The sequence below is a fragment of the Maylandia zebra genome, linkage group LG8 (genome assembly GCF_041146795.1).
Source record: "Maylandia zebra isolate NMK-2024a linkage group LG8, Mzebra_GT3a, whole genome shotgun sequence".
In the NCBI taxonomy this organism is placed as follows: domain Eukaryota; kingdom Metazoa; phylum Chordata; class Actinopteri; order Cichliformes; family Cichlidae; genus Maylandia; species Maylandia zebra.
This window is the reverse complement of record NC_135174.1, coordinates 29,136,955-29,158,160: the sequence shown is the minus strand read 5'-3', so window position 1 is coordinate 29,158,160 and position 21,206 is coordinate 29,136,955. Positions and strand designations below refer to the sequence as shown.

The following is a 21,206-nucleotide window of genomic DNA, read 5'->3' as shown; positions in this document are numbered from 1 at the left end:
TTTATTTGTATAGCACAATTCAACAACAAGGTGATTCAAAGTGCTTGTACACAGATAAAGTACACAGATTTTCTACAGTCACAGCATATTTGTATGCATGTTTGCTGTTATAATGAGCTATAGCATTGCCTTTCTGTTTGTATTCAAGGAGCTCGTTGACCCTGATTTGTAGGCACTGTGGGAGGGGTCAGTGGTGGCTCTTTATTGGAGACTTTAGCTCTCATATCTGCGGTACTGTTTGAGTAGGTGGGTTTTACATGGGCACTGACTTACTGTCTTTTGTTTTTTTTTTAATTCTTATTTTGTATGGACAGAAACATTAACAAATATACAACAGGAATAATCATACTGTCAGTTCTCTGTCCGTTTCTTAACAACAACCAACAAATAAGGACTAACAATAACTAAAGACAAGCAAACCAAAAAAAAACACCAGGAGAGACAAAATGATAAACCGCCTCCTGGGAAACATCAGCAAAAACAAAAGCAATGGGGGCAAAACACCCGGGTGCCTAAAAACAAAACATAACCTTGACTACTGATAACATTAGACAATTTCTTCCCTCTACTGACTTTCAAAGTAAAAGAACAACAACGAAAGTACCAACGACACATGAAACACATGAAACAACCCCCCCCCCCCCCAAAAGAACACTTATCACAATATCTAGGAGACATTGTCGATGTACAACAAAAAAGGACCCCAGACCTGCTCAAGAATATCTTCTCTCCCCTTAATTCTGTACATAACTCGTTCATATGATGCCATCTTATACATTTGTTCAGTGCATTCCCTGAGAGAACAGGGGCTGGATGACTTCCAGTGCCTCAGTATTATCCTGCATCCTGTTATGAAAGCCAGACGCATCCACAGTCTGTTTTTTTGAAAGGATACTGTTGTCAGGTAACAGGCCCAGGACACACACAGCTGGAGATTTAGAAAGATTAAGTTTAAAAATATCATTCACCAAGTTAATGATCCCGTCCCACAAATAATCATTTTTCCGACATGTGTACAACATATAAACTAGGGTCCCGGCTTCCTCCTGGCATTTCCAACAGGTGTCATTATCCACAAGCTTCAGCCTGACTAATTTACTGGGAATCCAGTAATTTCTGTGAAGCAACTTGTACTGGATAAGTTGAGACTGTGTTTCAGGTGAGCAAACATACCATGATGTCTTAAAAATCAGCTGGCCTGGCTTTATTGTTTTTCACTGGTAAATCAATACACACTTCAGACAAGCTGATCACTCTCCATTCCCTCTTTTCGAGTCGCGTCTCATCCACTAAAGCCTCTGAGCTGGGAAACCTCGTGGCTTTCTCATCTTTAGACGGAGGCAGAGATGGTTTCTGTCACTGTAACAGTACTGACAGCGATGTGTCACAGCTGGACAGGTGTCAGTCAAAACACCAATTACAGCCACACACACACACACACACACACTCGGGGGTCAAGTTAATTAGATCTGCAGTGAAGTCGGTGAAGCAGACGGAAACGACTCCACGCTGCGTCTGATTACGGGAACACACACACTCAAAATCTTCACATCTGTGGAACAAAAACATTCTTTTTTATTAATATTTGTGTTTTAATTATCATTTAATTTCCTTAATGCATTCTCTGAACGGACTCACTGAACCAGTTAAACAATGAAAACAAATTAAAATGTCCACAGACGTTCTGCTTGTTTTGGTGTTTTAAGGATTAAGAAAAAGAAAACTATGAATTCATGTATTAATGACAGATTATGCAGGAGTAATGAGGAAAAAAAGCATTAAAAGCACCCTGATTTTAATGTGATTTCCCATTTCTGATAAGAAATGGATCCCGCGGGGCTGCGAGAATAAAAACTAAATGGGCTCACATTATCCGAGCTGTCAGATAGCGAAAGTGCAGAAATAAAATAAAAATAATAAATTCCTCCTTAGTATTTATCAGCGAACGCGTCTTAAATGGAACACGATTCAGGCAAGAAGAAGCTCTCCCGCTGCGCTTTCACACTTTAACTGGCTGCTATTAATCATTTGTTCACAGAGGTGTCATCGTTTTTCAGAAACCTGCCAGGCGGCTCGGAGATATGACTAAACTTTGGGATAAAGAATCCAGGAAAGTTGGTTTTCGTCTTCTTCTCTCGTGTGTTTTACCGCCGGGCTTTGGTCTGCTGCCGCACGGCTGCTTCAGCTCTTCGTTAAAAACAATCCACGCGCGAGTTTTAAGACGGCTTCTGTGTAAACGGAGGCGACAACTGAAAAACCCAACTTTACACCCACAAACACACAACATGGAGAGAGATCCACGTCTGCCTCCGTGTGAACTGCTGCTTTTCTTTCACTTTGTTTGACTTCTTATAAAACTTTAGACATCAGCACATGAACAAACTTCAGTGTTTGCTCTTAAGGTGCTCACAGTGAAATCGATACATGTAACTCATTTATGAAGAGCTGTTAAAGAATGATTGATTCACAGACATGTAACAGTATCAATAAGTCTTTTTCAACCAATCACAGCAGATGGCCCCGCCCCTCCCTGAGCCTTGCTCTGCCGGAGGTTTCTTCCTGTTAAAAGGGAGTTTTTCCTTCCCACTGTCACCAAAGTGCTTGTTCATAGGGGGTCACATGATTTTTGGGTTTTTCCTCTGTATGTATTATTGTAGGTTCTACCTTACCATATAAAGCACCTGGAGGCGACTCTTGTTGTGATTTGGTGTGATGAGTAGAATTAACCATCAATTATTTGGTTCTATTAGTCTTTGAAACCTGCCACGGTGTTGTGATCATGATTTTGTGCATCGCGTTGTGTGATGAAGTATCAGGTCAGGTCAGTTGTAGTGGGAGTCATGTTTGTGTTTCGCTCTGGTTTCCATGTAGTTGGGTCGTCACACCTGCAGCGTGCCATGCTGTACCGTTGAGCATTCATGGCACATAATCCACAAGCAGCGTTGTGAGTAACAGCATTCATCCACATTGACGGCGAGGGAGAGTTAAAAACATTAAACCTGTTAAACTTTACCCAGAACATCAGCTTCATATTTCTGCTCTCATGTTGAGACTACTGTTATCCCGGTTTGTTAGGAAAACAGTATCTTCTTATTTCTGACCTGGTCCAGGGGCCTGACTTCACAATAGAAGTGATCTGGCTGACCCCCACAGGACAGAGCAGGTAACTGGTTTTAACTGGTCTCGCTGCAGCAGACGCTCTGACCTCTCTGCTCACACACTACATATAAATCGACTGGACGCCACGTGGAGTCAGACTCACTTTGTTCGCCATCGTCGCAGTCTTTCACCCTCATTTTTATGTTTCATGGCAAACACTCACAAGTGACACACAACATGACACTCATGTCCTCACACACACACACAGTAAAATTGTATACTTGTTTGCGTACCTCTCTCTGCTTTGCCTTTGAGCTGCTGTGTATGGTTTGTGTGCTTCGTTACAGAGACTCAACATGTCTGTTTGCTTCATCCTCCACTTTTTCCATCCGCGCCCTCTTTCTTTTCTTCCCCTTCTTCTTACTTTCATGCAGTCTTCTCTTTTTGTTACAAATATTGATACACCTTCCTTGTTCACTTGCTTAGCTTTTGTGAAGAGGTTTTCTCTTCACCATGGAAATTATTCTGCGATCATCCTCCGCCGTCGTCTTCTGTGGATGTTCAGGTCTTTGTGCTCGCTTTCTTTCTCAGGATGCACCAAACTGTAGATTTTGCTGCTCCTAATGTTGTAGCCATTTTGCTGGTGTTGTATTTCTATTTTGGCAGTTTAAGGATGGTCTGTTTCACCTGCATGGAGAGCTGCTTTGACCACATGCTGTCTGTTCACAGCAAAATCATCCAAATGCAAGCACCGCACCTCAAATCAACCCCAGACAACTTTTATCTAATTCATTGATAAAGACATAACGAAAGAACTGACCACACCTGCCTGTGAAACACCCTTTGAGTCAATTGTCCAATTACTTTTGGTCCCTTTAAAAGAGGGTGGCACATGTTAAGGAGCTGAAACTTCCAAACCCTTCATCCAGTTTGAATGTGGAAACCCTCAAATAAAAGCTGCAAGTCTATGTTCATTATATAACTATAATTGGAACATGTTTCAGTACACAGGTTAAAAAAAAACAAAAACACAACTTAAGTCAGTGTACAAATATATAACATCACATCTACACCTTTTAAAGCAGGCTTTATAAAACTCAGCACAAGCACTGTTACCAAAATCATGGCTGGTAAAGTTGTGATCTCATAATAAAGATGGATCAATTTATTATGAACCACATGGGCTGACTGTTACCCACAAACACAGCAGCTCCCTGTGTGTGGTTTTCAGCTACCGGGTCAGCTCTGCTCTTCTGCTGCTCTCCTCTCACTTCGTTCCTCTCTGAACTGCAGCTTTCTGCTTCTTCAGTTATTTTTCTGATCGCTGCACATGCAGAGAGGGATTGTTCTCTAAAAAATACAAATTTAAATAAAACACAGTGGCGTAGCGAAGGTTCTGAACTGCTGTAATTCCTCTCAAATACAAAGAGATAAAACAGCAGAGATCCCTCATTATTAAAATCCTGCAGTGTGTCTGAAAGCTGGGATGCTTTCTCGCTGCCTTTAATGTGCGTCAGAAGCTGAAATCATTTTGAAGAAGCGGGGAAATATTTTCAAAAGCAATAAGAAAATGTTTCAATTCTTTAAAGTGAAAGATTACATTTTCCCCACATGGTGAGAGGGAGATGTAGGAGGGTTTGAGGGTGTCATGTAGGATCTTATCATCCAAACAAGCTTCAGTCTTCGGTTAACACAGAGGCAAAGTTAGCCTGCTCCACCTGGGCTGTCTGCAGGTGGATGAACAGCCGTTCAAAGGTCCTCCTGCTCTACAGCACAGATTCAATCCTCTCCGTGACTCCAGCAAACCTGCAGACCTGTCAGTGGGCTTACTGTCTGCTAGGCTGAACCGAAGCAAAGTTAATTTTCCTATTTGAAAAGATAATAGTGTGGAGGTGAAATGGCTTAAAAACTGTGGAAGGGTCCATCTAAAATATGATGGTGGTGCATTCAGGGACACTCTGACTCACAAATGCCAGACGGGTTCAGACATGAGGAGAAATGTACTCTTTAATACAGTCACCAGCAGGACTGCAGCTCTGACCAGCATCTTCCCATGCTCCCCACAGCACCATGTAAGGACCTCAGCTTAAGTGCCCTTTAGCACTACACTATTAGTAAAACCATTACGCCACTACCTATGATTGTAATATGTAAAATCCCGCCCACCAGTACGACTAATAAATACTAATAACTGCCAATGAAAATCACATAACAAAGCTCTCCTCAGAAACATATGTCAGGCAGAGCAGTCATGGTTTTAAAAAATAAAAACCGCTTACATCAGGGGCATCCAACTCCAGGCCTCGAGGGCCGGTGTCCTGCAGGGTTTAGATGTGTCCTTGATCCATCACAGATGATTCAAATGGCTAAATGACCTCCTCAACATGTCTTGAAGTTCTCCAGAAACCTGGTAATGAACTAATCATGTGATTCAGGTGTGTTGACCCAGGGTGAGATCTAAAACCTGCAGGACCTCGAGGCCCTGAGTTCCCCACCCCTGCCTTACAGAAAATAAGCGTATCCTTGACTCCTGGTGCCCATCACCAAAAAGTAGAAAACGTGACCCGAGGTCATCTTGATATCGTAAGTCTGTGAAGGTTCTCAGTCATCCAGGTCATCGTAGTCTAAGGAGCTTGGAAAGAAAAGCGTCTGGACTTCTTTAAGTTGCTTGAAGACGTTTCACCTCTCATCCGAGAAGCTTCTTCAGTTCTAAGGTCAAATGGTGGAGAGTCCCAGATTTAAGCTCTGTAGGAGTATCCCACCAAGAGGGACAAAGGGCCCTCTGATGATCCTCTACCTAATCACAGGATCCAAGGTGTGAAAATGGGTGTAGATCACAATCAGCCAAGGTTTCGGGAGAGCTCATTGTGAAACCTGGCCCCACCCTATCATGTGATTTCCTGAGATCAGATGGCCCAGGATGTGAGTGGGCGTTAAGGCGTCTAGGAAGGATCTCAAACCTGGATTATAGATAGCAGACAAGCTCCTTTCTTTCCAAGCTCCTTAGACTTTATATCATAAGGTAAAGACTCTATAATGTAGTTTAGGGGTGGTGGTCGGTGCATCCGTCACCCAGCTGATCTTCCAGCAGCAACACCGACGGACGGCCTGATCCTGCACTATGCTGCAGGCTAATTTAAGTAGAGAGGCTGTCTGTCTCCTCAGTAGAAGTTCCCAGTCAGACAGCCACATCTCCATTTTGTTTGTTTTTTTTAAATAAAACCTTATTTACCCAGAATGCACTGTATGGCAGTGCTGCATAATTCAATTTAATTCAATTCAGTTTTATTTTTATAACATCAAAACACAACAGCAGTCATCTCAAGGTGCTTTTTATTGCAAGGTAAAGTGCTTACAGTGTTAAAGAGAAACTCCAATGATCAGATGAGTCCCAATGAGCAAGCACCTGCTGACAGTGGGAAGGAAACACTCAGTTTAACAGGAAGAAACCTCAGACAGAACCAGGCTCAGGGAGGGGCGAGGACAAAGTACCCGATCAACTGCTCTGTGCAGCCGAAAGATTTGGACATCTGGACTTTTATCGGTGCTTCCACTGCTGCACGATGAAGAGGAAGAAATGCCATCAACGGGAGTGTGTGTGTGTGTGCGTGTTTTTCCTTGTTAACAATCCTGCAAACACACCAGACCTGCCCTTTAAAAAGTTAACTTGGTTAAACTCGACTGTTTTGGATTCAGCTAGCTCCCACTTCCACCTGGCTTGTTCACGTCACTCTGAATAGCGACACAGAGAGGAGGAATTATCCATTATCCGCACACAAAGGTTTCTAATCGGGGCCTAACGGGTGTCATTGAAGCGGCGGGGCTCCACCGGGCGCTGCTCATTGTGTCGCTGTTGTCTGACTCCATTGTACGAGCTGATATTTGTATGAGAAATACCCCGGCTGGCATTTGGTGAATAGATTTCTGTTTAAAGCTCCTGATGTGAAGGTGCTCTTCCATAACTGACCACCGCCGCCGCCGCAGCGAGTGTGTAAAAGGGCAGAGTGGTGGGTTTAAGCCTGCATGACTGATGAGTGTAAAATCATATTTCCACTCTGATTTTTCTGGCGGATATCACAGGCTGCAGCAGGTGGACGGGGAATACAGAAGCTCAGTCTGATACCTGCCTCTCTAAGCCACCAGCTATCCTTTTTCTCTGTCCTCCTTTACCTCAGACTGACTGTCAATCTGTCATTATCCACATTAGCCTTTTACTTTCAGCTTATATAGCAATTCTTTCGCTCGCCTTCTATTTATTCTCTCCTTTTCTATCTTTTCTATTCTATCAGTGGGAAAAAAGGTTTCCAGCAGTCCTCTGAAAAACTAAGATTCCTCCATGATTCAGCAGCACATGGAAGCAGCTTCTCTCTCACATCATTGTGCAGGAACTTTGGTCCAATCATCTTTAGAGCATTGCTTCAGTTCATTGAGGTTTGTGAGCTTTATGCACAGGTCTCTGAAGGTCCCACCACCTCCTGTTGGAGATTTGCTGCCTGCGATCATTGTCCTCTATGAGCCAGGTTCAGCCTGGCTTTAGCTGTGGGACAGATGGCCTCACATGTGACTCCAAAATACTTTCAATTCAATTCATTTTTATTTACACAGCGCCAAATCACAATAACAATCTCAGGGTGCTTTATATTGTAAGGTAGACCCTATAATAATACACGCAGAGAAAAACCCAACAATCATATGACCTGTTATGAGCAAGAACTTTGGTGACAGTGGGAAGGAAAAACTCTCTTTTAACAGGAAGGAACCTCTGACAGAACCAGGCTCAGGGAGGGGCGGGGCCATCTGCTGTGACTGGGAAATGCATACGTTGGTTTATGGCTGCAAGAAGCTCCACCGTGCTGACAGCAGGTATGAGATCCCTCCAAACGTGCTGAGCATTTCGATCAAACATCTCCACGTTGGTCTCATTGTTCCAGAGGTCTTTGTTCTGCTGTAACTTTGCAAACCTAAGCTGTGCTGCTATGTTGTTGTGAGAGAGGTATTCTCCCGGCAACAACTCCGAACAAGTCACACATGTTGATTCTTTTTCTAATTGTTGTGTCACAAACTTCAACATTTCACTTACTAACTGAAACCTGAAGGGTCCAAGATGGAGCTCTTGGGTTTATTGCAGTTTCTCTGAACATCTGAGCGTGGGGTGAATGTGCTGGGACATCCACTCCAGCAGGCTAGCACACCTCAACGCTCCAGACCTGCAAACTGATGAAACGTCTGCTTTTATAAAGGCGGTTCGACCTCCTGATGATCAGTTAATCAAGTGCTTTACCTGCTCAGGGACACTTTGTTCCCCATCAGTCTCTCCTAACTTACCTTCATATGTCAAACTTTCTCCAGCTGCTCCGACTTCTTTAACCTTCCTGTCTTTATCTTTCCTTCTTATTTCGCTCTCTCACTCTTTCTTTCATCCTCTCCTTTTGATAGGTGAATCCAATTAACAGCCAAGTAAACAAAAATGTGTGTGTGTGTGTGAGTGTGTGTGTGTGTGTGTGTGTGTGAGTGTGTGTGTGTGTGTGTGTGTGAGTGTGTGTGTGTGACTGTTCTAATTAGAATCAGGTTTCTTATGTTAGCAAGTCAAGAAAGGCCCCCGATCTCTGACAATAGTGAGACTCATTATAATTCCCACAAAGCATTGATAAAAATATGAGGTTGCATATGAACACATTCTGACCTTTGTGTTTATTCAGGCCAGAACGAAATTACAAAAACTTTAATGAACCAATTTCAGCTAAAGGCGTCGGCTCAATTTAACCAGTAAAACTTTGGCAAGAGTAGCGGCATCTCAGCTACTCCCGACAGCCCGCTTTCAGTTTTTTTTAAATATAAGGTCATGTGTTTCTGTGCTACTTATTTGCATAAATCCGGTCTTTGCAAAGTTGTGATTGGATGCCAGGATGACCAACCATCACACTTCAGAAGTCTTTGCATCGTAACATTAGCATGATACTGAAGTCTGATGCACATGAATCACACAAGATCAATGCAAAATTCAAAGATGACGATTGATGCAAACACTAGATTTTATGAAGTGATGTGTGTTTGATTACAGCTGCATGCGTCACTCACAGACTCGTCAAGAACGCAGTGACTAAAAAGCCCCATTAATAAAGAGTGCGGTCGTCCTGCGGTGTGATAGTTCTTTAGAGGCTTTATGTTCAAACTGCTCATGAGTCGTTTACAGTGAGTTTAGCCCAGCAGTGTCATAATGTTGAGGACACGCTGACACCTCGAACTTTGTGTCATAAACGTGACGGCGCCGAGTGAAGCAGCTCAAACGAACACCTCTCAATGCGATTACCTTGTGTTAAAGGCTTTCTGAATAGATCGATGCTATACAGTATTTCTACTCAACCTGCACTTTAAAACGGATGGCCCTGGCTATAAAGCAGAGAGGTTTAGCACGTTACAAGCCATCTGAGTTGTTTCCTGCACATAATCTGTTCCATAAGTTATAAAAACGGCAATAAAACTAAAAAAAAAAAAGGTTTGGAGTTAAAAAGGCAAATGAGTCCTGCAGTCAGGAGCTGGAGCGTTACCGTGATGCCATTACTGCAGCTGTTATTTCCAGTGAGGCCCTGGGCAGTATTAATCTCTCCCAACTTAATGCGATGATCTGCTTTGATCTAAATACAGTGGCTCGCCGCTAATTGCTTAATCAATTTCCATGCTATTAAACGAGTATGAGGATAATTCACACAGAAACAATCACTTCCAGCAAATAGGAAAGTGAGAGATAAAGAGGAGGCGAAAGAATGAGTTAATCTCAGCCGCCTGCTCCGCCCCGCTGCACGCTACAGCCACCTCGGTGTGAATCCCACATCTGACTCATCAGATCAGTGTGAATGAATTTACACCAGCCTTAGAATGAAAGCAGCAGTGATGAAAAGGGGAAATAAACAACGCTAAACAAAATCCTGCCTTCGTCACTGTATGCACTCACATCAGCTAATGAAAGTTTGACAGAGGAGCGATTCCCATATCCCGAGGCAGCTTTGACTCAATGTGATTTTAAGAACAACTGCCTACGTTTAGCTTCTTTTCATTTTAGTGTGCGGGGAGAAAACATCATCTCACAGAGAGCTGAATGTTGGATAATATGGGCAATCCATCACAGGGATATTTAGCCATCTTAACTTAATGATCATCGTTTACCCTCACGCTGTAAAGAAGCTGCATTCAACACCTTTTTCTAAAGTGTTTAATGACCTTCTGACAGGCGCAGTTTATAGTTACTGACGCTGAAAAGCACCAAAGTGACAACCGACACATAAAAGAAGAGAAGTTGTAGAAAGCTGCTGGTTTGTGACCGTAGACCGAGCACAGCCACATTCCTGCATGCACCAACGGAGCCGCAAAGATACGCTTACGTGCACGATTTACAGATCAATGTGGCAGAAATTGATGAAATCTTTGTCTGAGGACAAAACACTCTGTTTTGTTCTGCTTTTGCAGAATTGTTTGTTCGCTGTGATGCTCAGTTTGTGGACTCTGGCTGGAAAAAATGATTCACGAGTCAAATCAAAGGGACATTTTAGCTTGTTGTGTTAAATGAACCTCTGACAGACAGAAAATGTTAAAATAAAGTCAAACTGTGGCGTTTCTACGGGGTTCACTATGGAAGCGGTCTTAAAACAGAACCATGTGCAACACCTTTGTAAGCCTGTGTCCTTCCACAAAATATTAAGACCAGCTCTGAGTCCAACACAACAACTTTAACCTGTCCTGCTCATTTCCAGCTCCTGTGTGTGTCTGTGCTTTGCAAACAGAGGGTTTGGATTGGCTGCTGAGGTTCCTGAGGCTTAGACAGGGCTGTGCGCATTAAACTGCGTCCACACTGGTAATGATGTAGCAACTAGAGACCACAGAAAGTGAACGATATTCCTCACCTTCCACCAAATACAGGCGAAATAACCACAGGCGAAATAACCACAGGCGACAGGAAGTGGGCGGAGCCTGAGATGAACTTTTCTCAACTTCCAGTGAGCAACTTAATCCGCTGGTTACCTAGGCAACCAGAAGCTGGGATGTGCATAGGTGACGAGAAATCTTTATGACATCATAAAGATTGGAGATTTAAAAAAAAACACCTGAAACTGAGCGTTCAGACAAGATTATTTTACATTATGTGAAACTGGCCGTGCTTAATCTCAATTCTTGCCATTAGAGCAGCAAATGTGCACATGAGCAGAATCGGTCCCTTTCAGTCATGTGGACCTCTGACATCGTTTAACAGCGTCTCTCACTTGCAAAGCAAACAAAGTGTGAACATGTGAGAACATCTACGTGACGCAAGCTAACCCTGAAGTCTTTCTTTAGCTGGCCTCTGGACTGCTTTGGGTCAGTGTCAAGCCATTGGTGCAAACACTGGGATCATTTAATATTACCCCAGTGAGCAGGCATGCTGGATCCAGGGCTCCGCTGGGCTAAGACATTTAAGCTACCAGGGATGTTCTTGTTAGCACTATACTTGGTTGTCAGAATTAATCACGCAGCACAAATTTTCCTCATACACGACAGCACTGCAACCAGAGCAATTACTGCAGAAAAGAGAGTGCGTTTGTTTCGCTTACCTTGGATATCCAAACGATGGAAGCGAGAAGGGGAGGAAGAAGGAGGAGGGCCACGGGAGGAACAGCCGGCACAGCGGGACAGCACCGAAAAACAGAGAAAGAAAGACGCATTTATTAGAATATGAGCGAGAAAGGAGCGTGATTGGAATTTCAATTAGCTGCTCAGGGCTGTAAACAAGAAAGAACCGTGAACCGCCAGGCAAACACAAGAATATCTTATATCCCGGCAAACAGCGCACCAATCGGCTGCGAGTGGCTGTTTAGCAGTCAGAGCGGCCGCTTCATTACCCAGGTGAACTGGTTAGTTTGGTAGGTAATCAGGCCTCCAGTCTGCATTGCTCGCCGAGGCTAAAGTTCAGACCTGAACGGCGTTCATCACATCACCGACGCTCTGTTTACTCAGCAGAAACGCAGCCAAACAGAAAGCAGATGTGAACGCAGCTCAGGGTGTTATTGGATGATGGACTGTGCTTCCTGAAGGACGAGGCGACTGAATACAAAAGAATGGGAGCAACATGGCTGCAGCTGACACAGTGAGGCCCTGCTGTGTGTGTGTGTGTGTGTGTGTGTGTGTGTGTGTGTGTGTGTGTGTGTTACAATTCTGCACATTTGTGGAGGTTGCTGAATAAAGCACTTCTGACTCAGAGGTAAAACAGAGATAAAAAACAAACAAAGGAAGAGAAAATCACAGCTGGAATAAATGTCTGTGACAGGTTATGAAAACTGAGATATGAGCGGACTGGACCTTCTGATGCCAGTGATAATCAGCTGAAGTGTGACCACGTGGCTCTGGCTGATGCAGGCTCTGAAATGTGAGCAGTCCGACAAAAGCGGTCGGTTTGTACGGTTAAATCTTACGGTTGTCATCATCATTTGACTCGGGGAAGTGTGAGACTCGGGGCACCGGAGGATGACCGTCTCCTCTGGGGGATGAAACTGTGTAGCTGGCTCAGAAACACACACACACACACACACACACACACACACACACACACGCACACACAGATGGCCTGACAGGACTGAGCAAAGTGCTGTAAAACTGTAAAAGCAGTCCAAACATGATTCATTTTTTATGTATAGTTCATGTTTTCTGGGGCAACACTGGGAGGCAACAACTACTGAGGAGAAGCAGAAAAGAATCCAACTGGAGGCGGCGCGTCGTCCAAACGTGTAAGTCGACGGCGTCTTTGCAAAAACGATGATTTCAGAGTATCATCATCCAGTGAGCACAGATTCGGTGGTTTGTAAGCAGAGAGTTTGTCTTAATGCCTTAAACTTTACCATTCTTGCTTCTTTACACTGAATCTCATAAAGCAAATGTTATTCTGGTGTGCGGCTGCATAGCCTGCTGCAAGAAATGCAACAGCATGATGTATGAAGGGGAGCGCTGCCACAGGACGGTGCAGGCTGGGCCGTCTGCACAAACATCGGCTTGTATAGAGGGCAGCTGAGATTTTGCCTCCAAACGATTTTTCCTTCTCACTGTAGTCAGAAACCAAGCTCACACCTCTCCGTTACAGCGGCCTTCCCTTAGAGCCCAAACAGTTGTGTTCAGCTCGAGCACGGTATGGTACGGTAGGTCAACCTGAGAGGAGAACCTGTGCCTCTGAGGCCGGCAGGAAACACCGATTGCCCCTCACTAAACAGCACCTGCTGTTCCAGGCCTGTAGCCCTGCTGCTCACCCGTGCAGCCTTCACCACATCCAGCTATTGTTTTATACATTTATTGATTTACTTTTGGATTCATTTTAATAAGCTCTACTATAAAATGTTTTAAAATCAGTAAATATAGCTTTTAAAGTCAACACGTGATTAAATTAAATGTAATTTTGGAACCCTGACATGATTTTCGCCATCATTTTATGACTGTTTTGTTTTCTTTCTTGCAGAAATCATCTAATCCAAACCCCGTCTGCATGTCCTCCTTCACTACAAGCTTCCCGAGATCTTCCTGGGTGGTTTTCCCCTCCTTCCTCTTCTGCACATGTCCAAACCACGCGAGCTGATCAGCTGATATATACTCATTTCAAAAGTTTTAGACACAAAAATGGTGCATCAATCTTTCTCTGTGATAATCTCTTGTTGCTCTTCCAGAGGATTTCATAGGGTTTATCGCTCTGTACAAAGTCGATATCTTTTCGCTCGGGTGCTGTTGGTTGAGCAACTTCTGCTCTGGCAAACTGTGTGTGGCATTTTTCAATACTTTTTGACAGTTCTCTGCTAAATGATTAATGGCATAACAACAGGAAAAGGAAAGAAAAGGACATCATATAGAAGAGACGCATGTTGGGCCTGTTTTATTGCTTCACGCAAAAAGCAACTTATAGCATGAATAGGGGACATATTTTCATATTTTCACTGTGATGGATGGAATAACAAAATCAAATTTAAATTACAAAGCAAGAATTTTTTGAAGGGCAAAACATGGCAGGACTAAAGTTTCTGCAGCTTCTCATTGACCGTCTGCGTCATTAATGTCTTGAAGAGAAGCAGCTGTTCAACGTTTAACGCCAAAGTTAACAAAATGTTATGAAGTGTTGCTCAAACAGAGCGGCGGGGGGTTGATTTCCCTTATGTTAGCAACTCACGACCACCTGCCATTAATTAGAGGCCATTAATTTTCCTGATTAATCACGTCGCTTTTAAAATATCACAATGAATAAATAGGTTGTGAGAATTCAACATGTTGGTTTTGAGCAAACGTAAATCCAACGAGGAACTAAAGAAGACGTAACTCTGACGAACCACCTGATCAGGCAGAGCTCACCCGTCAACTGAACTTCTTTGGATTCATTTTGACAAGATTTATTTCATTTGTGCATCTCAGAAACTCCCTCATCCTTAAAAACACTGACGTTAACAGGCTCAATCTGCCAACTGAGACAGCACGAGGTACGAGGGAGGACCTGCTGCTGATTTGCCAAAACGTAATCCGCGGACGTGACAGGCGGTTTCCGTGACGCACATCTACACGTACTCACACATTCATTGTGAGGTATTTGATAAGCATGTTATGCAGCCTCCCCATAACAACCTGTGTAAGTAGAGGTGACATAATAACAGCCATTTGTCAAAGCTAATGACTCCTGCTTGTCAACGTCTCAGCTGCTGTCGCTTTAACGGATGGCCTCGGCCCGCTCGGCTGGTGACACCAAAGGTTACGCCGCTGTTTGCTGGTTAATAATGAGAGCCGACGCTGCTGCTGACGGGAGACGAACGAGCTGTGTACTTCCACCATCCCGGCCTCGTTTTCTCCTGACGGATCGTCCTCTGGATTTATACGGCTCATCTGGAAGAGCTTCATTGTGCTTCAATTTGGGTCTCGTCGGGCGACGCTCGTCGCTTTACTGCGCGACTCACCAGTCGGTCGTTAGCTAGGTCTCAGAAGAGCACCGGTCCAAGCCAGTCACTGTTCCACACAGATCTGTTACGCGAGTCGTTTCTCTCCACGCTCTGAGATGAATGAGTTACTACTTCTGTTCCTGATGACAGGATTTAAACATCTGCTGCCTCCAATAATAAAAGAGATTATTTTTGTCATTCTAGATTTAATCGATCTGAACAATTAGCACTTTTTCAAGCGCCCGTGGGTGCTTATTTCTTCAGGAAAGCCTTTAATGACAGCCATTATCCTGATTCAGTTTGATACCGTGGAAACATTCCTCCTCTAGCTCGAGAGGATGTGGAGGGTGAAGGTAACGGTGGTCCCCGTGGTAATCAGAGCACTAGGTGCGGTGACTCCCAAGCTAGGCGAGTGGCTCCAGCAGATCCCGGGAATAGCATCGGAGATCTCTGTCCAGAAGAGCGCAGTCCTGGGAACAGCTAAGATACTGCGCAGGACCCTCAAGCTCCCAGGCCTCTGGTAGAGGACCCGAGCTTGAAGGATAAACCGCCCGCAGGGGCGTGCTGGGTGTTGTTGGGTCTGATGAAAACCCAAACAATCAAATAAGTTCTCATCACATGGCCCTCTATGAACAAACACTTGGTGACAGTGGGAAAGAAAACTCCCTTTTAACAGGAAGAAGCTAGTTCCAGAAACGGGGGCTGAAAGCTAAAGTGCATTGCAATTTAAGTGTTTCAATATATATCTGCAAGATAACGAGCGACTGAAGAGTCAACAAGAAAAACCAATGAAACCGTCATAACAAGCTAAACTGACGGCAACAGATGTCCTTCAGAGGGAAACAAAGCAAGATACAGCGGGGAAAATAAGTATTTGACACATCAGCATTTTTATCAGTAAGGGGATTTCCAAGTGGACTATTGACACAACATTTCCACCAGATGTTGCCATCAAGCCAAATATTGAAGTCATACAATCAAATCAGAACATATAAGTATACAAGTTAAACCATAATAAATAAAGTGAAATGACACAGGGAATAAGTATTGAACACACTTCATTCAATACTTTGTAGAAAAGCCTTTGTTGGTGATTACAGCTTCTAGACGCCTCTTGTATGGATAGACCAGTCGTCTGCATTGCTCAGGAGTGATTCTGGCCCATTCTTCCACACAAACGGTCTTTAAATCTTGAAGGTTCCTTGGGCCTCTTTTATGAACTTTAATCTTCAGTTCTCTCCATAGATTTTCTATGGGATTTAGGTCAGGTGATTGACTGGGCCATTCAAGCAACTTGATTTTCTTTCTTTGAAACCACTTCATTGTTTCCTTGGCCTTGTGTTTGGGATCATTGTCTTGCTGAAATGTCCACCCTCTTTTCATTTTTAGCTTCCTGGTAGATGGCAGCAGATTTTTATCCAGAATGTCCCGGTACATCTCTCCATTCATCCTGCCTTCAATAATATGAAGTCTGCCAGTACCCCTTGCTGAAAAGCAGCCCCAAACCATGATGCTTCCACCCCCAAACTTGACTGTTGGTATGGTGTTCTTGGGGTGGTGAGCAGTGCCATTTCTTCTCCAAACATGGTGTGTAGAATGACTGCCAAAAAGTTCAATTTTGCTTTCATCTGACCATACTATAGTCGTCCAATAATCCACAGGCTTCTCCAAATGCTGTTGCGCAAATTTTAACCGAGCCTTGACATGCTTTTTGTTCAGCAATGGAGTCTTGCGTGGTGAGCGTGCATGGATGCCATGGCGGTTCAGTGCATTGCTTATAGTTTTCTTTGAAACAACAGTACCTGCTGATGCAAGGTCTTCCTGAAGTTCTGTCCGAGTGGTTCTTGGCTCTCGGAGAACCCTCCTGATTATTCTTTGGACTCCTCGGACAGGGATCTTGCGTGGAGCACCTGATCGTGGCAGGTTTATGGTGAACTGATGCACTTTCCATTTCCGGATAATGGCCCCCACAGTGCTCACAGGAACATTCAGCATTCTGGAAATGCACCTATAACCATTCCCATCAAAATGCTTTTCAACGATAAGATTACGAAGATCTTGAGAGAGTTCTTTGCTTTTACCCATCATGAAGTCTTTCCTGTGTGCCTTCTGGGTAATGAGGAGCCTTTATAGGCCATCAATTAGGACTAAAGCAGCTGATATCAATTAGTACTGATAGGGGACAGGATTTCTCTATCAATACTGACAGATTTCAGGTGATCTCCTGGCTTTCTATGTCATTTTGCCCCTTGTTATCTCCATGTATTCAATACTTATTCCCTGTGTCATTTCACTTTATTTATTGTGGTTTAACTTGTATACTTATATGTTCTGATTTGTTTGTATGACGTCAATATTTGGCTTGATGGCAACATCTGGTGGAAATGTTGTGTCAATAGTCCACTTGGAAATCCCCTTACTGATAAAAATGCTGATGTGTCAAATACTTATTTTCCCCGCTGTATGCTCACAGTCCAAGAACTCATGATTATAGAAGAGAATTCAACTTTATTATCATTGCACATGTCACAAGTACAAGGCAACGAAATGCAGTTTGCATCCATCCAGAAGTGCTCTAGCAATAATATAGATATATTACAGAATATAGGTCTATTATACGTATGTTATATCGATATATTTGAGACTCTAGTGGAATAAAACTGCATATAACTGGCAAAGAGACCCAAGTAAAGCAGATGAACGTCACTTTGCTTGGCAGAGTGAGCAAAGGATGCACAAACTGTGTGGTAATGTTGCAGAAGAGCTAGCAACAAGCAGCTAGCTTAACTAGCGTGAGCCATAAATTCGTCTTAGAAAAAAAGGGAAGCAAAAACAAACCAACAGTGTGTCCATTCATCCAATCAGCTAATTATATAAGAACTGACTGCTTTTTAAAGCCTCGGGTATATCGCCTGGAACCAGAAGTGCACACCCACTGAGTAGTGACCAGTCACTCACCAGGTACTCATTCCCTGTCACGTGCCCTGCTGTACTGACTAGGAGCATAACCCAAAATAGAAAAGACAAGGACTCAAGACAACATTTACTGATGTCACAGCACTGGTGAGAGGTAAAGCCATAATGTCATGAACTTCAATACAATGGGAGTTTTCTCTGTAACTGGAGCACTGCCCCCTGTTGGCTGTTACAAAGAAAGCAGTTTGCTATTTGTGCAATTGTTCATGCAGATCATCCGCAGGTGTGGATCGACCTGCAAACTGATTTCTTGATTAACTTTTTAAATTGTTATTTAAAACCTCTCATTTGGCCCAGTATGACAGGTTACGAAGCCACAGGAAGCTTTTTATTTTTTAAAAACAAAACCTGAAACCTGAAAATGAAACGCTGTGCTGCCAGCCTGCAGCAGAGGGATGGACAGCTACTGAGATAAAATCACACTTGCAGGAGATGCTGATGCATTTTGGGGAAAATGGTAAACTTATGCATTAGTTTCCTTTAAAAAAAGTTGAAGGTGCCACTTTACCCGGCAGCCTGAAATGGAACTGAAGAAAACGGAAGAAAACAGGCTGTTTGTGAGTTACACAAGAAGAAAGAGCAAGCTCCAAACATGATTCAGCGTCTCTGTAGGGGGGATGTGTCATCTTCTGTTTAGCGTTCAATAATTCAAGCCAGCTCGATCCACTGATGCCTTGTTTATATGTGAAAAGTCTTGAGATTGCTGAACACTCCTCGGCGAGTTTAGCTTTAATGCCAACAAACACTTCATAAGAGCAGGTTGTCACATTGATCCGAACGCCGACGTGTTGCTTTTGGAAAGATGCCCCTCTGTTGTTTGACAAGTCGGGCTTGTGTTTGCTGTGAAGCTTCTGCAGTTTCAACCGAGTAATAAGCTAAGAGAGCGAGTGTGTTAATTTGCAAACACGGACGCTGTCGCCTCTTCACTTTCCTAAATTTGTGACCTAAATTTGCTTTCAGCCAGGACAGCGTTTCAGTGCTTCCTCCCACCGCAGCCAGCCCATAGACCACGCCTCTGAATGCTCCTGCTTTCTGTTGGAGGGGAAATTAAACAGGCTGCCTGTCATTTGATGTATGTAGATGTGCGACACTTTGCTCTCCTCTTAGAGCAGCAGACAAAGATATGACAAGTTGTGACACTTTTCTAAATAACCGAAGCCTCGCGCGCTGCGATGACAGATTTATTGCGCCCGTCTTCTCAAAATTTGACACCTGAGCTTCGAAACTAAATGAAAAGTGTTTCTTGTTAATGACCTAAATCGGACACAGAACAGAGAAGGAAGATTTTCTATTTCACCTGGACTCACTGTCGCCAGCAACGCCTCATCCTACAGAATTTAACATTACTTGACATCATTGAAGATTGTTCTGCTGCAGATTATGACCCCGAACCTACAGCAGAGATCTGATGAATGTGTACGCATCAGGGTGACCAGGTCCCAACAAACTAAACGTAAGACACATTAACAGTGCCACGATGTAGTCAAATGTATTTGTGTGTATATATATATATATATTAGGGGTGCAACGATACACAAAATTCACGGTTCGTTTCGGTTCGATACTTTGGTGTCACGGTTCGATATTTTTTCGATACAAAAAATGTTCATGCCTTTTTAATTTGTCATTTATTAAAATTATAAATATATATTTTAACTCAAAAGTACAGTTTTTAAATTTAACCCTAACCCTTGTGCGCGTTTTTTATTTTGACAGCGAATGCGCACCTGCGGACCACTTATGTGCAGCCCTGGTTATTTAGCTCATCATATTGCAGCCACAGAAATTCTTTTGTCCATGAAACCATAAAGCTGCACTTTCTTTTTGCCTTATAGTCTGATTTGTCATAACTTCTCCGTTTTGTGGTAAGCTTTTCTTTGGCTGTCACTTCTTCACCCTGACCTGTCTTATTTGGCTCAGCAGAACTAAAATATATATACTGCTGCTTTTACACACGGACTCACATAATCTCAGCGATTCTCTGCGCGATCAACCTCTCACATGTTTAAGCTGCCGGAGATTTCACTTGTCATGTTTGCATAGTAAGCTAACGATTAATAAGACGATGTCAGAGGAATTGGTGCACAAATTATCATCACTCACAGATCAGTGCTGTCATTGCAAAGTGAAAGCAAAAAAACAAGCGCAAATTCAAACGCGATTTCAATATGTCACATATTGACAGTGGCTCACCGATGCCAATGACATAATTACCCAGCTACATTTCTGAAAGAATGCAAAAGCATTGACATATATTTTTCCTACAATAGCCCGACGGGCAGGGCAGAGAGATTTTGGTAGCCTGACTGAAAAAATCGCTAGCTCCGGGACGTCGGGCTAGCGATATTGCAAGCCCTGTATCTGATTGAGGAATCACTCATCTTTGGAAAAGAGAGTTTATTACAGAGAAATGTCTCTTTCCAAAATAAAAGCTATACTATCCGCTTCTTCTGGGCTATATTCTCAGCAGCATAAGGAGAATCACGTGCTAACAGCTGTCTAAATGACTCGGCTAAAGTTAGTAGCATGCTTGTTGTTTTTGTCTTTGCACTAGGATGATGTCGGCGTAAATGTGCAGTCATATTCGTTGTGTTCCCACTAGTGCTTTCAGGTTAATCTCGTTGAAATGACCTTAACGCCACAACACGGCAAATCTCCGTTAACGAGCTACCGCCGATCGCCCCGTGCATGGGGCTAGACGGCCAACACGTTAACGAGCTAACTGCGCTAACACACTAGTTCCCACCCATGTAATTAAGCATTGCATGGCACATCCAACATACTGTTTTACTTTAGTCCATGACTCGCTTACCTTCAGGGTCATACGTCACATGAAAACCAAAATAATTCCAAACGCCAGATCTGAATGAGGGTGGGGGAGGTCCATCTTGCAAGGAGAGCTTAACTTCTGTCTCGCTAGCTTGCCCTGCGCTCTTCCTCCTGACTATGCTGTCTGTGTTGAGCGCTCAGTGGATCTGCGCTCGACAGTGCAGCCTAGGCGGAGTAGTCGAACGCAGATTCACTGAGCGCTCAACACAGACAGCATCGTCAGAAGGAAAGTTGATAAAATAAATTACAAATGTTGTATTGTTCGATACATATGCGTACCGAACCGAAAGCACTGTATCGAAAGGTTCAATATCGATACGAATATCGTTGCACCCCTAATATATATATATATATATATATATATATACACAAATATAA

The 21,206-nt window shown here is 43.4% G+C and overlaps 1 protein-coding gene across 4 annotated transcripts in view; it reads right to left on the bottom strand.

Annotated features, from left to right (window-relative positions):
* Positions 1–21,206, bottom strand: part of LOC101469427 (glutamate receptor ionotropic, delta-1) — a 594,275-nt gene that overhangs the window by 356,403 nt on the left and 216,666 nt on the right. Inside the window, exon 1 of one of the 4 annotated variants that reach the window (XM_076887767.1) lies at positions 20,812–21,114. The exons of the other annotated variants lie outside the window; for them this stretch is intronic. The gene's annotated coding sequence lies outside the window, so the exon portion shown is untranslated. Of the gene's footprint in view, positions 1–20,811; positions 21,115–21,206 lie in introns of those variants that run through there. 4 annotated transcript variants of the gene reach the window in all.